The sequence below is a fragment of the Haemaphysalis longicornis genome, unplaced genomic scaffold, assembly GCF_048455015.1.
Source record: "Haemaphysalis longicornis isolate Haplotype H1 unplaced genomic scaffold, Haemaphysalis longicornis Haplotype H1 scaffold_11, whole genome shotgun sequence".
NCBI classification, from domain to species: domain Eukaryota; kingdom Metazoa; phylum Arthropoda; class Arachnida; order Ixodida; family Ixodidae; genus Haemaphysalis; species Haemaphysalis longicornis.
Window position 1 is genome coordinate 75,939,964 of NW_027526214.1, and position 16,095 is coordinate 75,956,058.

The window sequence follows — 16,095 nt, forward strand, 5'->3', positions numbered from 1 at the left end:
TTCCGCCGCTGATCCCATGCTTGGACCCTGCGACGCTTTGGGCGTGACAGCGTCGCCCTGTGATCGTTTTGGCGCAAACCTGGAGCACGACCAGTGCTGTTCCTGCGAGCCGTCCACCACTGATCCCGTGCTTGGAGTTGGTGACATTCCGGGCGGGATATCGCGTATCCGTGTTCACCCGTAAGTGGAACCATCGCTTCGCATCCGCTGCTACGCTGCCGCTGCTACGATCATGCCTGCCCGGTGTCCTCTACCTGGGTCTGACGTGGCGTACAGTCGGGCATGGAGTCAGCCGCGCCACGGCGTCCCCGTCGACCCCGCCCACGACGACAAGACCGAACCCCGGGGCTGTGACTAAACCCAGAAGGATATTTTTTCCCTCTATCGGGAACAATTTCACGTTAGCCTGTTCATCCTTGTTGCGTGTAAGTTTATTGTCCTGTTCTTGCTTCCTCCCGCTATCTTCTGGTTCCTCCTTCCAATTATGGATACAGCAGCGTTTACCGACGCACGCACGGGTCACTGATTGGTAACTTCCACGCGAATGTTGGGACCATTCATGACAAAAAGTGGCAAGCAGGCCAGGAATAATTAACACTTGCTGAAAGGATTCAATGAGCCACGAGTACTCCTGTAACTTTACCATAAACAGCATGAATCTCGAAAAATTATAGCCTTGGGGACTCAGCTGCTACTCTAGGGAAAGAAGCTTAGGTCATGTACAGAAAACAAAGAGCAAATATGCTGCAGATAGAAAGAGCTGCTAAAAATCCCACTCCAAGAAGTTGTGTGACCTCCTAGTGCTACTAACCCGCAGAAATTGCTTTCCCTTTTTGACGATTTGTGCGATGACTTGCGCACTTATGTGCAACGGTTTGAGCGCGTGGCGATCGAACAGCAGCGGCCTCAAGACGAATGAGCCCTAGCTGAAAGCATGCGCTTGAGCGGGATGGCGCTTACCATCAAAAGCCAGATGATCGTCGAGGAGTCCCTAGGTTACGTAAAGTGAAGTGGGCGTGGCTTCAGCGTCTTTGCTTCACACCCAAGGTTACAAAGAAAAGTTAACAAAGGCGAGGGCTGAGGATGGCGAAACCGAGAAACAACTAGGATTATTTGATCATTCGATAGAGATGGTGAATGTGCAAAAAACATTGGATACTCATCGCGATCAAATGATCAGCGAACAATTCATCCACTGCTGCCATCCTAAGCTGGTCATCTTCCTGAAAGAACTACAGTGTAAGACGCTGAACTACGTTGCCGAGGCTACAGATTGTTTTCTGGAGGCACAAACGCTCTCGAACATTGGGAAGACTTCCGAAGAAGTATGTTTTGCAAGAAAAACTGCGGCCGACTCACGGAAAACAGTGCCACCTAAATGTTTTTTGGTGCAATCGCCTGCGACACCAAACTCCAGATTGTCGTAACACTCCTAAGAATTCAGCAAAATACGCATCGGTCCCAAAATCAAAAACTGCAGGAACCATTCTAATGGCAAAGAGCAGGTTGCTGTTTGTGCTGTGACTGAGCCTCACAGAGCCCCCAGAAATGCACAGAACTTGATGGGGACAAGCACAGGGTTGCTAGTGTCGAGCATCCTCTTGGCATCGCCGAGCAACCGTCTGCTTTTCTTGTGAAAGGAATGGCAGTAGTTGAAGGCCGTCTACTCGGGCAACAAGTAACCGTCCTTAGCAATACCGTCGTTGTTTTACGTGACCTGGTCGGGGAACCCTACTTAACAAGAAAAACCACCCGGGTACTGCTCATTGATGGAACGGTTAACCGCTGCCCTAAGCCAACATCTACGTTGAAAACCCGTACTTTATGGAAGAGGTTACCGCGTTGTGCATGAAACAGCCGATTTATGACCGCAGGCCAGGGAACAATACCGGTGTGAGAGAACCTCACACGACAGATCCCGGCTGGCAGCTCAACGAAAGCGATACCACGAACGCAGCCCTTGCCATAAATGCCACAAAGATACACTCAGATGTGTTGAAGTCTGCTGTCGCCAAGTCACGTGCGCCGAAGGCTTCTCCGTAAATGTACCTGAAATCAACTGCGCAGACAACACACGACAGCAGCCGGCCAAGAAACAACAAGGGGACCCGACTATCCGACGTTGTTTCCTCAAGTTAGGAAAGGATTGACAACACCTCAGCAAGCAAGACGTGATGATCCAGCAAAGAGAACTGGTGGTGAAGGAAGCACGAAGACAGCATCGGGAGCGATACTGGCCCTAGATCTGAAAGTGGCGTTCGATAACATGTCGCACGCGGCCGTGCTGGAAAATATAGGAAGAACGGGATGCGGCCGGTGTGCGTTCGGCTACATCAACGACTTCCTGACCAAAAGAACGGCAATGATCAGGATTGGCGACGAGAAGTCAGAACCCGTGGAGCTCGGGGACAGCAAAACACTGAACAAAGGCCGTGGGGGCCGTAACGCACATCGATGAGCTGAAGACCTGCGCTTCGGTGAAGACTGCGGACCTGACTGTAGCAAAAGAGGTAGCCATAGCGCTTCCCCTAGCCATGCCGGAGGTGAGCACGGAGGTTACAGATTCCAAGAAAGCGTACGCAAGCTACGGGAGGGCACCGTCTCCTCCGTGGCAGCAACTATACTCGAGAAACATCCCACAACACCGGGACGAGTCACCGAGCTCGTGTGCGTGCCGGCTCACTCGCTCGTGGACGGCAACGTCACCGCCGACCACTATGCCCGAGAACTAGTCATCCGGTACGAGGACGAGCAACCGCTCCCCGTCGTTAGTAATAGGGCGATCGTCCGCTTATACAAAAAAAGTAGAAAGAGGCTTCCGAAGCCGCAAAAGCAACTAAGCATTCGGCAGCCGACGATATTGCGACGCTCACAGGCAGGGTTGCTCGCACACCCGGTGCTTCTGCACAAAATATACCCTGCAGAAAGAGAAAACACATGTCAGTTCTGCCGGGGAGACGGCAATATCGCGCACATCATTGGAGAGAGCAAAAAACTCCAGACACCCCCTACACCCTTCCCCCCTCCCCGATTTCCAACCCGCTCGAGCAATGGCAGACTTTACGGTCCAGCTCTTACATCGCCATTCAGCAACAGCTGGTGGCTCGAGGAGAAGAATTAGTGGACACATATGAGTCCCGCGAATAGGGAACCACCCCATCTGGTGCCTGCGCGCACCATTCTTTGTCTGAAGCTCATTAAAAGTTTTCCATCGATCGATCTCTGCAATACACGGTCAGAATAATCCTTTTATAAAATGAAATGAGGTCTTGAACCGTCATTACAAGCTTTCCCCAGGTAGAGCATTTACACGAGTGGTTGCTCCAAAGAAACTGCATTATATCATACTTTGAGTGGCCCATGAGGGCACCATAACGGCGCATCAAGGTTTACGATGAACTACCGACAGCGTTTTGCAAAACTTTTACTGGCCTGACCTGCATGGACGCGTACAACGTTTCGTAAGTTCTTGCGACTTGTGTCAGAGAACGGCGTCTAATTGAAAACTCGGGGTTGCGCCTTTGGGCAGCTCGCCATTATTCAGAACAACGTTTGAACGGGTTGCTGTCTAGATCATCGGTCCATTCTGCGCTACGTCCAGAAAGAAAAACCATACATGCACACGCTGAGCGACTTCGCTACGATTTACCCCGATGCCTTAGCTCTCCCAGTAATTAACTGAGCACATGTCGCCGGGGCCCTGAATGTAATATTCTCCTGCATCGGAATACCCAAGGAAATCGTCACTACTCAAGGGCCAAGCTTCACATCATACCTTATCCGAGAACTTAGACGTTTACTGTTAGTCACGCTTCTCCGCACTACTTCCTATCATTCCATGGCAAAAGGTATGGTAGGAAGTTTATTTGAAATTGAAAACCATGTTGAAGAAACTGCGCCAGGATAACCCCCGGTCGTGACACCATATCTCGCGCCGCTTCTTTTCTCTTATAGATAAGTGCCCATAGCCAGCCTGGGCTTGTTTCCCTACGAATGTATTTACGGACGACATGTAGGAGTACCCTTAAACGTACTGAAAGAGCTCTGGACAAAATATAACAGGCAGATAACATTACAGTCAGCAACGTATTTTGACAACTGAACTCACGTGGACCGGTTACCCGCGGAAACATCGCGCAACGTCTGATATAGTATTTACGAACGAACGATCCCTTTTAGGTGGCTCCAAAACAACAAAGTGACGTTTCTATTGAACCAGAACATGCAAATCATGGGAATGTTGTGCGGGCCAGTAAGAGGGACACGTGAGCTATTACGTGCAAGCGTTTCCCTTCAAGGCGTCACGCCAATTTATTTTCACTTTTCATTTCATACGCGAGTTCACCGAGAAAATTCGTCTTTATTATCCTTCACTGCGAGGCAGAATTTATGTAGACGCGCGCTTTTCATTCTACACATATAATACGATAATGTTATGATTCACCGACTGCATGGAGAAAGGAGCACAAGCTTGTATCGAACGTGCTGGTGGGTAGTGACCGACCCAGTGTTCGCGGTGTCTGGCGAAGGCGGCGCTGGCTGTTGCTCGCTCATTGCCGCCCTCTGTGGAGTCACCGGTGCCTATTGCTTAGAGGGGGCATTGAAGCGAATCTAACTCAGAGGACGAAAACGCAAGAAGAAAAATTTGACATGGTATTTAATACCGTTTAACGCATGAAATAAAGCAATACTGGCATGCTATAATCTGTAAACTAAGCGTTACAAATGCATATTGTGCATTACAACGACCTCCAATTACTAACCAAATGCGTAAACAAAGTCGAAAGCAAACTTGAGTCACTTTCTCAAAAACAGCAATCTCGAGCCATAACAATATTCTAACAAAGATACAATGTCATATACAGGCTTTATAATCAATATTTGCATCAGAAGCTTCGCGTCACCCCTTCGCCGAAGTGCTACTAGGATGATATATTGGCGATGCACGATAATATTGACGATTTAAAATGCCGCTCATGGTGATATAACCTTCTATTTTATGGTATTCAAGATGCATGTGAATAGGAAATCTGCGAAATGTCCGAACAAATAGCGACAAAGTTTTGCAAGTATCAACTGAGAGTATCAACACTTCAATAGCAATTGCTCGTTGTCGTGGCTGATTTGTAAATGAACGCACTGTACCAATTATGGTGAAGTTCTTTAAGCAAAAAGAAATCGAGACCGTGCCCAAGAAAGGACAGAAGTAAAAAGCATGGATTCTGGCATTTCTCGCTAATACTCCGAAGCAGTTCGCCATAAAAGGCCTAAATTATGGCAGTTTTAAGAAACCAAAAAAGGATATAGACCATCTAAGCCTTGCCTTCAACAAGCTAAGAATTAATAGTGAAGTGTACGTATGGGATACTCAAGCCAACGCGGCGAAACTGGTTTCCTCTGTTGTTTCTTCAGCCTGACACGACTCGGGCACACCGCGGCGCGTGCGCTATCCCTCCGCGCTGACGGTGATGACGACGCCTCGCGACTTTGGTATAGCACCAAAGACAGACTAGTCGGACACAACGAGATCACGAAGGCGTACCGCCTGGCTCGAAGGAATACCCCTCCACCAAGCCATAAGCTTGACAGAGCCCAGGCGGTTTCATTCTGACAACAGCAAACGAGGACCGTTCCGACGCCGCAGACGATGCACAGGATGTATCCCGATGCTACCCAGACAGCAAGTGCAAGGTCTGCCGAAGGGAGACGGCCACGCTAACGCACATTCTGTGGCACTGCGAGACAGACCCGCACGAAGCTAACTCAGGACTCTTTACGCCGCGGCTAGAAGCGGCGCTGGCGTCATATAACCAAGAAGACCAATTCGTGGCCGTCAGCAGGTCCGGGAGGCAATGTCTTGGCAGGCCCCGGAGGACCCCGATGGGGGACCGTAAAGGGCCGGCCCTGCCCTCCCCTCGAGCGTGATGTAGGCCCGATCGACAAGCGCTAGCGTCTCGGCGTCAGCGTTAGTTCTGCAGGCTTAATAAAAGTTCATTCAATCAATCGATCTTGTTCTAAACGACGACACGCGTTAACAGCTGGTCAGTTTGGTATGGAGAACAGTTGTCGTTTGATTACAGCAATAATAGATGTATTTCAAAAAACATGTCGCACTTTCCTCAAGAAGCGACTCAACATCTGCAACAATATTACCATTACCTTAAACTTCGGTGAACGAAAATATTCCTAATAAAAAAATTTTCGGGAATCAGGTTTCAACATCTTTCGTTGTGATTACAGTATCATTGTAATGGCTATGTTCTAGCAATCAAGAAGCAGTGTGTTGTAGTAGGAAGAGTTATTAGCACTTTCCTTAAAAGTTTTGTAACTTGTATCCAATTCAAATCACGTAACGTCATTGTTGGTGCCTTTATAGCCCACCTTATTTGACTCGGATTCATTGGAGAATATCAAGACTTTTTTTCCAAACTTTTTTATAAATTTTAAATTCTAGTCCAATCATTTCTGGGGACAAATTATCCAGACATAACATCGGCAACACTACCAAACCGCTGTGCACAATCAGAGTCACATGTGTTCATTCATCGATACCATGCTTTCAGCCTAATCTGAATGCTATTATTTGATTGTTGATTTTTATTTGATTTTAATTTTTTGCAAAGAAATCATCCCGAACAAGGTCTAAAGATTCGTAAAATATCCTTGATCTGATCCTAATACACTAGATGTATGCTCCGAAATAACTCATATCGATAGTTTACACAACCACGACGCTCTAACCGGTCACTTCGTTCCGCCCCCTATGAAAAGGTAAATTATCAAGATATAAGGTGCTACAAAAGAGCTTACTTCGATGGCTCTAACCAAGAACTATCACTTTTCGGCGGGAAATTCCTGAAAGGCAGTTCGTTGTGCAGAGTAGAAGAAAAGTGGTTGTTACTAAAAATTCAACTGTTATTCTCATAGTAGATACGTACGATTATTCTCAGATACGTACGTATAGATACGTACGTACTATTATACGTACTAATATATACGTACTATTATTCTCATGGTAGATATCCATCAAATCCGATAACAATTCTTAGTATTCACAGAAACGTCGTCGCCTCCAAAACAAAAAAAAAAGATTGTTCAGGCAAGCTGACAAAAATAAAGCATCTGTATCTTGGCCACGCTCCAAAAGCATGTGAAAACGAACTCCAAAGAGAAATCAAAGCCACCCGTAGACAATTTTTCTAACTCGACCTACCATCGATATTAACAATAAACTCTAGGCACTTTTGGTTTGTCATTATTTCCAAGCATATTCCTGAGATCATCCTTACTGATCATAGCGGCAAAGAAATAACTGAAACAGATTGTTCTAAACTACTCAACCTAATCTTTTCATACGCATTCACGCGTGAATGCTTATAACCATTGTCAGCCATCACCATTCGTAATGTCCCTTCAATGTCGGAAATATTAGTTAGTAATTCTGAAATTTATTCTTTCCTTACTAATCTGAATGATTCATCTTCAGTGGATCACACAGGCGTAAATACATAAATTCCTAAAAATTTCGCACCAAGCATTTTTTAACTTTTGCCCACCCTGTTTTCGCAGTAACTATCAACCGTTGTAATACCCCAAGATGCCAAAGTGGCCAAGGTGTTACCAGTCTTCATGTCAGGTGATCGTTCTTCACCACTTAACTATCGACCAATTTTTTTGGCACGTACGCTTTCTAATCTTTCAGAGCATAATACACATAGAAAAGTCATTAAATACCTCGACACACATAACTTCGTATTTGGACATCAGCACGGTATCCGAAGAAACTATTCAGATGACACAAAACTCACTGGCTTCATTCACGACATACATTCATCTAGAGACGCAAGAGTCCAAGTAAATGCCATCTTCCTAGATTTTTCAGAAGCGTTTGACCGTGTCTCTCACCATCGGCTCATTTAAAAGCTTACTAAACTGAACATAAACCCTACTCTTGTCACATTGATAAAATAACCTGATTCTAAAAGAAGGCAATTTACATCAGTTTACAATCACAACTTTTCTCTAGTCCTCGTAACCATGGTGTCGGAACGAAACGTAAACCGGAAACGAAAAACAAAAAAAAAACGATAATATTGGCTGGAACGAAAACGAAAACGTAACAGCATAATTATTTCATTCAGGAGCAAAACCGGTTTTCGCTTTGAGTGGCAATTTCAGGCATTTAAGGAATCATTTCAACTTACAATCAGCGAGACGAAAAATTGCGTTGATTCTCTTGCATAAAATCGTCTTTCGTCTTTCTGGCACCCACTCTCTTCGGGACGACTTGCTGCCTGCTCCCTTACTCTCTCCCTTTGTTCCGATTGGCGCAGTGCTGAGCTCGGCGCGGGATGGCCACGGTCATCTGGCGGCGATGCAGACCTCACGGCATTATATTTATTTATTTCATTAGTTTAATAAGATACCTACATTAGCCCTACATTGTTTAGGGGGTGTGATGCATGTATAATAAACACTACTATTTTAAAAGAAGACCGAAAATCAATGTGGAAAAATACAACATTTGGTTGAACACACACCACCAGATTACAGCCGCACTCAATGCAAACAGCTACAACTCATGTTGCACTTGTACGAAAGTGCTGCGAGAGTGCAGCGGAAAACATTTCATAAGCAGCGGGAGCAACTGTTTCGAGCAGGGCAGTATCATCTCCAATTGTGTTTTGCAAAATACGCTTTCAATGGGGATACGCGCCACAATTACCCACCAATTTTTGTGCTGTTGTGACTTCGTCTGTAAATATATTGGGGGGGAGTTGCTGAAGGTACTGATGTTAATCCATTGCTACCTATTCTCTTACAATCTATTTTAAGATTTAAAACACGAGTTTTACAGTGTTCTATGATACACACCATTTTCAACTTTTAACCATAACATGACAACTATATGAGTTCCTCAGAAATTATATTTTTCAATAACATATTAGGCATGAGTTCCCCTTTTTAACGAAATTTCATAATTTTCAATCCTTTCAACAATTTCACAAATCTAAATTTTTTTCGCGCAAACACGAACCGTTATGAACCATTGCGAACCATTCTTTTTTTTTGTTCCGGAGCTGAAACGGAACAGAACTTTTCTTTATGGAACGAAACAGAACCTGAAACGAAAAATATTTTGTTCCGACACCCTGCCCGTAACATCTGCTTCAGCAGAGGGAGGTTACTTGGGGTTCTACGTTTTTTATTTTAAAATATTGATCGATGAGACGACGTAAATCCAATACCGGGGTATTTGCAGACGACTGCGTTATATATTGTATTTTTACTCTAATTGCGATAAGGACATTTTTCAATCACATCTAAACGCTCTGATCCCTCAGTTTTCCACCTCACTAATCCATCTGGACGTTGCAAAAAAAAATTAACGTCTTTATCTAATCAGGCACCACCCCATCAATATCGTACACCTTGCGCAACACTCGGGGAACAAGTTTCTTCGTAAAAATACCTTGGCGTTCACCTAACCACCAACCTAACCTCGGAGTTCACGTAACCACAAGTGGAAGGGTCCCACTAACCATATCCTCACATCCAGAAACCGTTCTTTGGCTTTCTGAAGCATAAACTGAAATATGCTTCTTTGTAATTGCGCAAATTGGCATGCACAACAGTAGTATGTCCGAAGATAAGTTACGTTTCAGGCATATGGGCCCTCATTAGGCCCACATAATAAATGCTTGGAAGCCCTGCAAAATCATGCTGCAAGCTTTATGTATTCCAAATATTCACGCCACACCAGTGTTACATAATAAAAAATAAAGCCGAGCTTGAACCCTTATGCCATCGTCGTTCTGTATCTCGTCTAACACTATTTCACAAACATTACTAACATGTTTCCCTTAATAACAATTTCATGTAACCTTCAGACATCTTCCCGTGCCATAACCACCCACACAAAGTCAAACACGTCACGTGTCATTCACTCAAATTTGCTCAATTATTCATACCTCGAACCGGGTTAGAATGAATAATCTGGCATCGCACGTTGTCGTCGAAACAAATTTTTCGGAATTTATATATGCTCCAATTAGAAACATGCAAACCTAGCACCATGTGAATGCCTCGTTTTCAATTTCTTTTACTTTTCAAGTTATTGTTTATCTTTCTATCCGCACGCTAATAAACGTCCTTAGGACGTTGTAGACATTTTGACAAGGGGCTCCAGAACTTTTTGTTTTGTGTTTCTTCTCCGCGAATGTTTGTTTTGTACGTGATGCAATAATATTTATTCTACCCTTTGTGTTTTTGTGCCTTATTTTAATTTCGTTATCATTTATCGTTTTACCATTGGGATGTGATGTGCTGCCTATGTAACACCCTCCACCGCAAGGCCGTTAATTTTTTTTAAAGAAATAAAAAAATATATATAAATAAAGAAATAGGTACATAACGACCCAATTCTTCTATTTGAACTTGTGGTCAACGCGTTGCATATTTCCTCAAGTACTAGTCTAAAATCTTTTTGTGTATGCGACTAAGCCCTTTTATCTAAGGCGAGAGGTTTCGTTGTTGGTCGGAAAGTGAAATAGTTACGGCGGTTTTCGTTTGCCTTAGTTTGGCCATTTTAAGCAATGCTGAACGGCACCTTGTGTTGTAAATAACTCACTTGTGAGCGTAAAAAAACCGAGGAGAGCCTGCTCTATAAATCAACGAAGAGTATTATTTTAGGCCTCTACGGTTATTTACATGCAGCAAGGTGACAAACACGTCTTTTGGCAGACACACAACCCATCAGGGCGCCACAAATTTTGTCATTTTGTTTCCCTTTTGTACGCAGCGTAATATTCGATTTTAAAGAATAATTCCGAAGTACTTTGCATTACTTGATTCGCCCGTAGACGGTTTTGATTTGCGAAGAATGCTCGTTTTTTTCTATTGTATAAACAAACAGTGGTGTTGAAATATATTTGGTGTTAGGAACACTATATACTGGTGACGACGGAACGTGTCCCCCGCTTACAATATCGCTGTAAGAGATCGCCTCAGGACCAACGACAACGATAAAGAACAAGAAAAGACAGCCTGGCTAAGCAACAAAGCCGAAACCCGAGACGCACCACGGACTGCGGGCAGGGTCGGACCCACACCAAGAGAGAGCTTCTCCCTCACCTGTGAATAGAAGTTTTGGGGGACTTGTTGTTTCTGTACGAGTAAAACTAATACAGTTTTTCATTACATTTAACCCCCTACTCTCGTGTCAACCTCATTGTTTTTATGTAATGCGGTTTTTTGAGAAACATAACATAATGGTGCCGAAACCCAGGAGTAAGGACTAGAGTTGAGGTAAGCAAAGGTAAAGAGTAGAGCAAAAGAGAAAGTCGATCGAGAAGCTGAAAGTAAAGCGACACACTCGACGACGACAGAACACCGGCATCATCAATCAGGCGACAACGGTGCTGCAAGACGCAGGTGTGAAACAATTAGGTGCATTTTGCAGTGATTGGAGGTAAAGAACAGTGAACGTTGGAAAATCAACGAACAGATCGACGATCGCCAGCCAGAGGACGCCTTCGAGAAGATTACCAAAGGACAATCGAATATGACATTCGCGCAAACCAAGCCATCGGCATCCTCAAAGTGAATATTGCGGCACGAACACCGCTAACAGCGACAAAACTTCACAGCCTCAGCTGCCTTCCCAGCCTCGATAACAAGGTCTGAAGCTGCCCAAGCAGAGCCTGGAGCTTTTCCACAGTGGGGTGTCAGCAAAGCGAGCTTTTTGGCAATGTTTAAAAGAGGCAGAGCACGACCACAAAGAGCTCTCATAGGCGGACAAGTTCCAGTATTCAAGATCGCTGCTTACAGCAACAGCCATGACAACAGTAAAAGGGCTTCAGGCGACAGAGTCATGCAATGAAGATGATGTAAAAATACTGCAGCGAAGATTTGGCGACAAAAACAGAACTTAAAAAGAATAATTGGCCCTACTGAGAACCCTTCCCAGCGTTGCTTCGTCCAAGGACGTAAGCGGGCTGCACCGATTGTATGATCACGTGCAAGCTGTCTTCCTACTAGTGAATGCGTAAGAGCCTAATATTTTCAGAGCTCCCAAAAGGAACTGTCATACACTTCCGTATGTAACTTAGCCGAGCTAACAGAGCAGAACCTCCTACCAGTCAGTCGACGCATAAATCGGCCGCCTCATCGGCGTCGGTCGCAGACAGCAGGCTGTCGGACCTACTTGACTTTCTTCTCGTCGAGAAGGAAAGCACGGAAAGATGAATCGAAGGCGTGCGTGCACCAAAACACCCAAATTTCCACGCGGGGGGGCGAAAAGTGAACAGCAACGCACGCCGAGTGCCAGTACTGTGTAAAATCCGTGGTTTACTAGACGGCGAAAGTCAAAAAACCTTCATTCTGGTAGATGTTTCTAATACTCCTAACCTGCGGGTGTTAAGACGAAAGTACATCCACTTAAACACATTTGAGACGACAGCTGCAAATACTGAAATTTTCCACATTCTAGAGCTCCCCGAGGTCCCAGGTTTACCAACGGCTCCCGCTTTCAAACCAATACGAACTCCTAGCTTCCAAAAATGACGACGATACTCCAGATCCCGTACCAGAACCAGTCTCTGCAACACCACCCATGAATTCGGTTTCTTACAGCCAGGTGGTGCGACTGCGTCGACGTCGTCAGCGATCCCGTCTTCAAGAGGCCGACCGGAATTCCCCGGCCCTAGAAGAGGTAGATCTTCGCCTCCAGACATTACAAATGGAGCTTGCGAAGTGTACCGCTGGTCGTGCCCAGTTGCTGGCACAGAGGCGCCTAAAGCGTGCTGCTGAAAAAGGGAGCTCATGTTGAGCCTATCTCCTCTGTCAACTACTTCCTTGCCTCCACTTCCCTTGGAATCATTACCAACAGCAGCCTCGATTTCGTCCGCATCCGACGCTCGCTCCATTCTCAACTATGTGGTGCAGCAGCGACGCATAATTACCACGAGGCTTGCAGCATGCCTCCGCTAAATTATAAAACTGCCGTACTGCAACTACACGCAACGACACAATCCTACACTTGAACTATCGGGACCTGCCCCAAAAAGATGCAGAACTTAGGGAATGCCTTCACCTAGGCTCAATTCATGTATACGCGCTTTTGCTTCAGGAAGCGAATGGCCTACCCCGTATCGCCTTTTTACCGGCTATGCGTCTCCAACAATCATTGACCATTGTAACGCCCCACCAAAGCCACGGGGTTAAGCGGTGGTATATGTCCTCACGCGTCTTCCCCAGCAAGCCATTGACCTTCACAGCTGGTGCTTCCCGTGGCAAGAAACTGTTGTAGTGATAGTTCAACTAAGTCACTGTGCAGTGATTCTCGTATTCTGCTATGTGCGTGCTCGCAGTGGTCATGCCCCGCGTGTGCTGTTTCGCTTGATTTCACATATACGACCACAACATCCCGGTTGTACCATTCTGATTGCCGGTTACTTTATTGCTCCTCACCAAGCATGGGGATATAACATGGCGACTGCGCGAGGTTAAGATCTCTTCAAGATCATGGAGAATGCTCGCTTTACTCTAGTTAATGACTCGACCCAGTCAACTCGCCACTTCATGTCTAGTCGTATGCCTCCACGTTCACCAGACCTGGCTTGGTGGCTTGGCCAAACGGCCGTTACTTCGCGGCGGGAGCCAGACTGCTGGGGTAGCGACCATCATCCCATTTACCTCGGTATTTCATCCGCGCCCTATCTTCACCTACGTCGTAAATGCCATATCATCAAGTGGGAAGAGTGTCGGAAGTCGGTTAGGCAGATATCAGCATTCCAAGAGGACCCTTTAGCATCCATTGAAACGGCTCTTGAAAATTATACAACTGTGAACTGGGTTGACGAGAACCGCCCTAACACTGATTTGCGCCTACTTCAGCTGTTGGCGAGGCGCCGCCAGGCACAAGTGTTTGCTTGTCTCAATCCCAACTGTCCTACAAATCCGCCTTGAACCACTCACAGCCGCGGCTTGTCGCCATAAACGCCGGCTGTCCCGCCAGCACTGGCTTGGCATGTACGCTTCCTTAGGGCCTCAGTCTGGACTACGCTCCATATGGCGCATTTTTCTTTCCTTGGAACGATCCCGACGATCCCCAGATCCTGCTGCGTAAGCGTTTATCACGTCCAACGAGACGTCGTTACAATTTGCAGATACGCTGGCCCATACATTATACCCCGATTTTGACTTGTACCCAGCAATCATGACCCCTCCGTTCCCTCTTCTGTCCGAGGCTGGTACGCCGCCATCGGAAGAAGCAACGGAGGGTACAGTCTGACCATTTACAATTACGGAACTAACCGCGGCCATTGACACAGTTGCAAGCTCCTGGCCCTCAAGGAGTAAGATTTGAATCTTTCAAGAACCTCGACCATTCTTCTCTGGAGGGACTTCCAGAGACGTACAACCGGGTTTGGCTCACCATTACAATGCCCCCGGCCTGGCTTCAAGGGGATTTGTCACTATCCCGAAACCTAGTCAACCGACTACAGACATCCGCAACCTCTGACCAATAGCGCTTACGGCGACCATTTGGAAGCTGTTGGAACGAATGATTGCCACACACCTGTAGTGGTGACTTCACGAGCACCATCTATAAAGCTCATGCGAAATTAAATATCTTCCCCTCTTGGTGCAGAGGATGGTCTGGGCCACCTGTCCGAGATAATCCTTATTGGCGGTCGATTCCACCATGTTCGCTCTGTGCTTGTCATGGACGTTCACAAAGCGTAAGACCACGTTGGCCACGCCGCCGTCATTGTGGTAGCTCATCGCCTTCACCTGCCATCACGCCTATGTGATTTCATTTTCTTCTACCCTTAAAACAGCACCTTCTCCATACGTCTCAACGGATCTCCCATAGGTTTGTTCTATCCCCGCCGTGGTGTCCCTCCGGGATCTGTCCTAGAGACCTTGCTTTTTAACATGGCCTGGCGACTTGGTTCTGTTCCACACATCTATAGTATCATCTATGCAGGCGACATCACGGTATGGTACGTTCACCAGAGCCTTCACGTCCAAAGTGTCCGCCCGCAACAAGCTCTTGATGAAACCAATTCTTGGTGCAGGTATCTTCGCCTCACAATTTCCCTTAAAAAAACAGCCCTTCTCACCGTGGCCAACTCATGGGGCCGTCGTCGCTTGGTAACCTCCCCTATCCGTCTTTCGGTTCAAGGCACGCCAAGGTGTTGGGCTTAAGCTTGGGTGTGTGGCTTGGATATTACGGCCACCGGTTCGGCAAACCTTAGATTCTCTCTGCAAAGCATCAAGCTTCACAATCGCTGCATCTGTTCCGTCGTGTGTCTGAAAAAGCCGGTGGTGCGGCCTCCAAGACGGCCCACATGCTTGTCCGCACGATTCTTCAGCCTCGCATAGTTTATCAAGCGCAATTCCACCTTCTTAGAAAGTAAGAGTGGGCACTACGCAATAAACAATTCGGCTAGGCGAGCTATAACTGGTCTTCCAGCCTTCACTGCCGGACCTATTTTGCAACCCGAAGCGCAGCTCAACACGTTTGATGAGCTAGTGCATCAGCGTCGACAAGCCCGCCTCTAAAAACAAGCCCTTGACCCTGATTCTGCCGCTCTTGCAGCGTGGATGACCGCTTAACCACCCCCACCACTACCAAACACCAATATACGGCCCCCATGGACGTTCCACAAATTAACGGATACACAACCTGTTGCCCGTATTCACCCCCGACAGTTGGTGCTCTGATTCCGCCTTCAATGGACGTTTCTAGCCCTTCCTGTACGCTGATAGTTATCTACGCCAGTGCTTCCGATACCTTACTTTGTGTGGCTCTACTCTTCCCGACTGTGGCTCCCCATCCAGTGACCTGCACTTACATAACAACGAGGAAGTGGCCATCAACGCAGGCAGAACTCCTTGCACTGCGGGGTGCTCTGCTACACACATCGTTGGTAATCAACCACGCTTCACCACAGTGTACAATTTAAACTGATTTGTTGGCAACTCTACGAGAGCTTTGTAATACTCTCACGTCCAACAAACGTCTGCTAGAAATCTAAGACATAGTGGACACTTATCCATGTCGTGTGCGCGTGTCCTGGCCCCAGT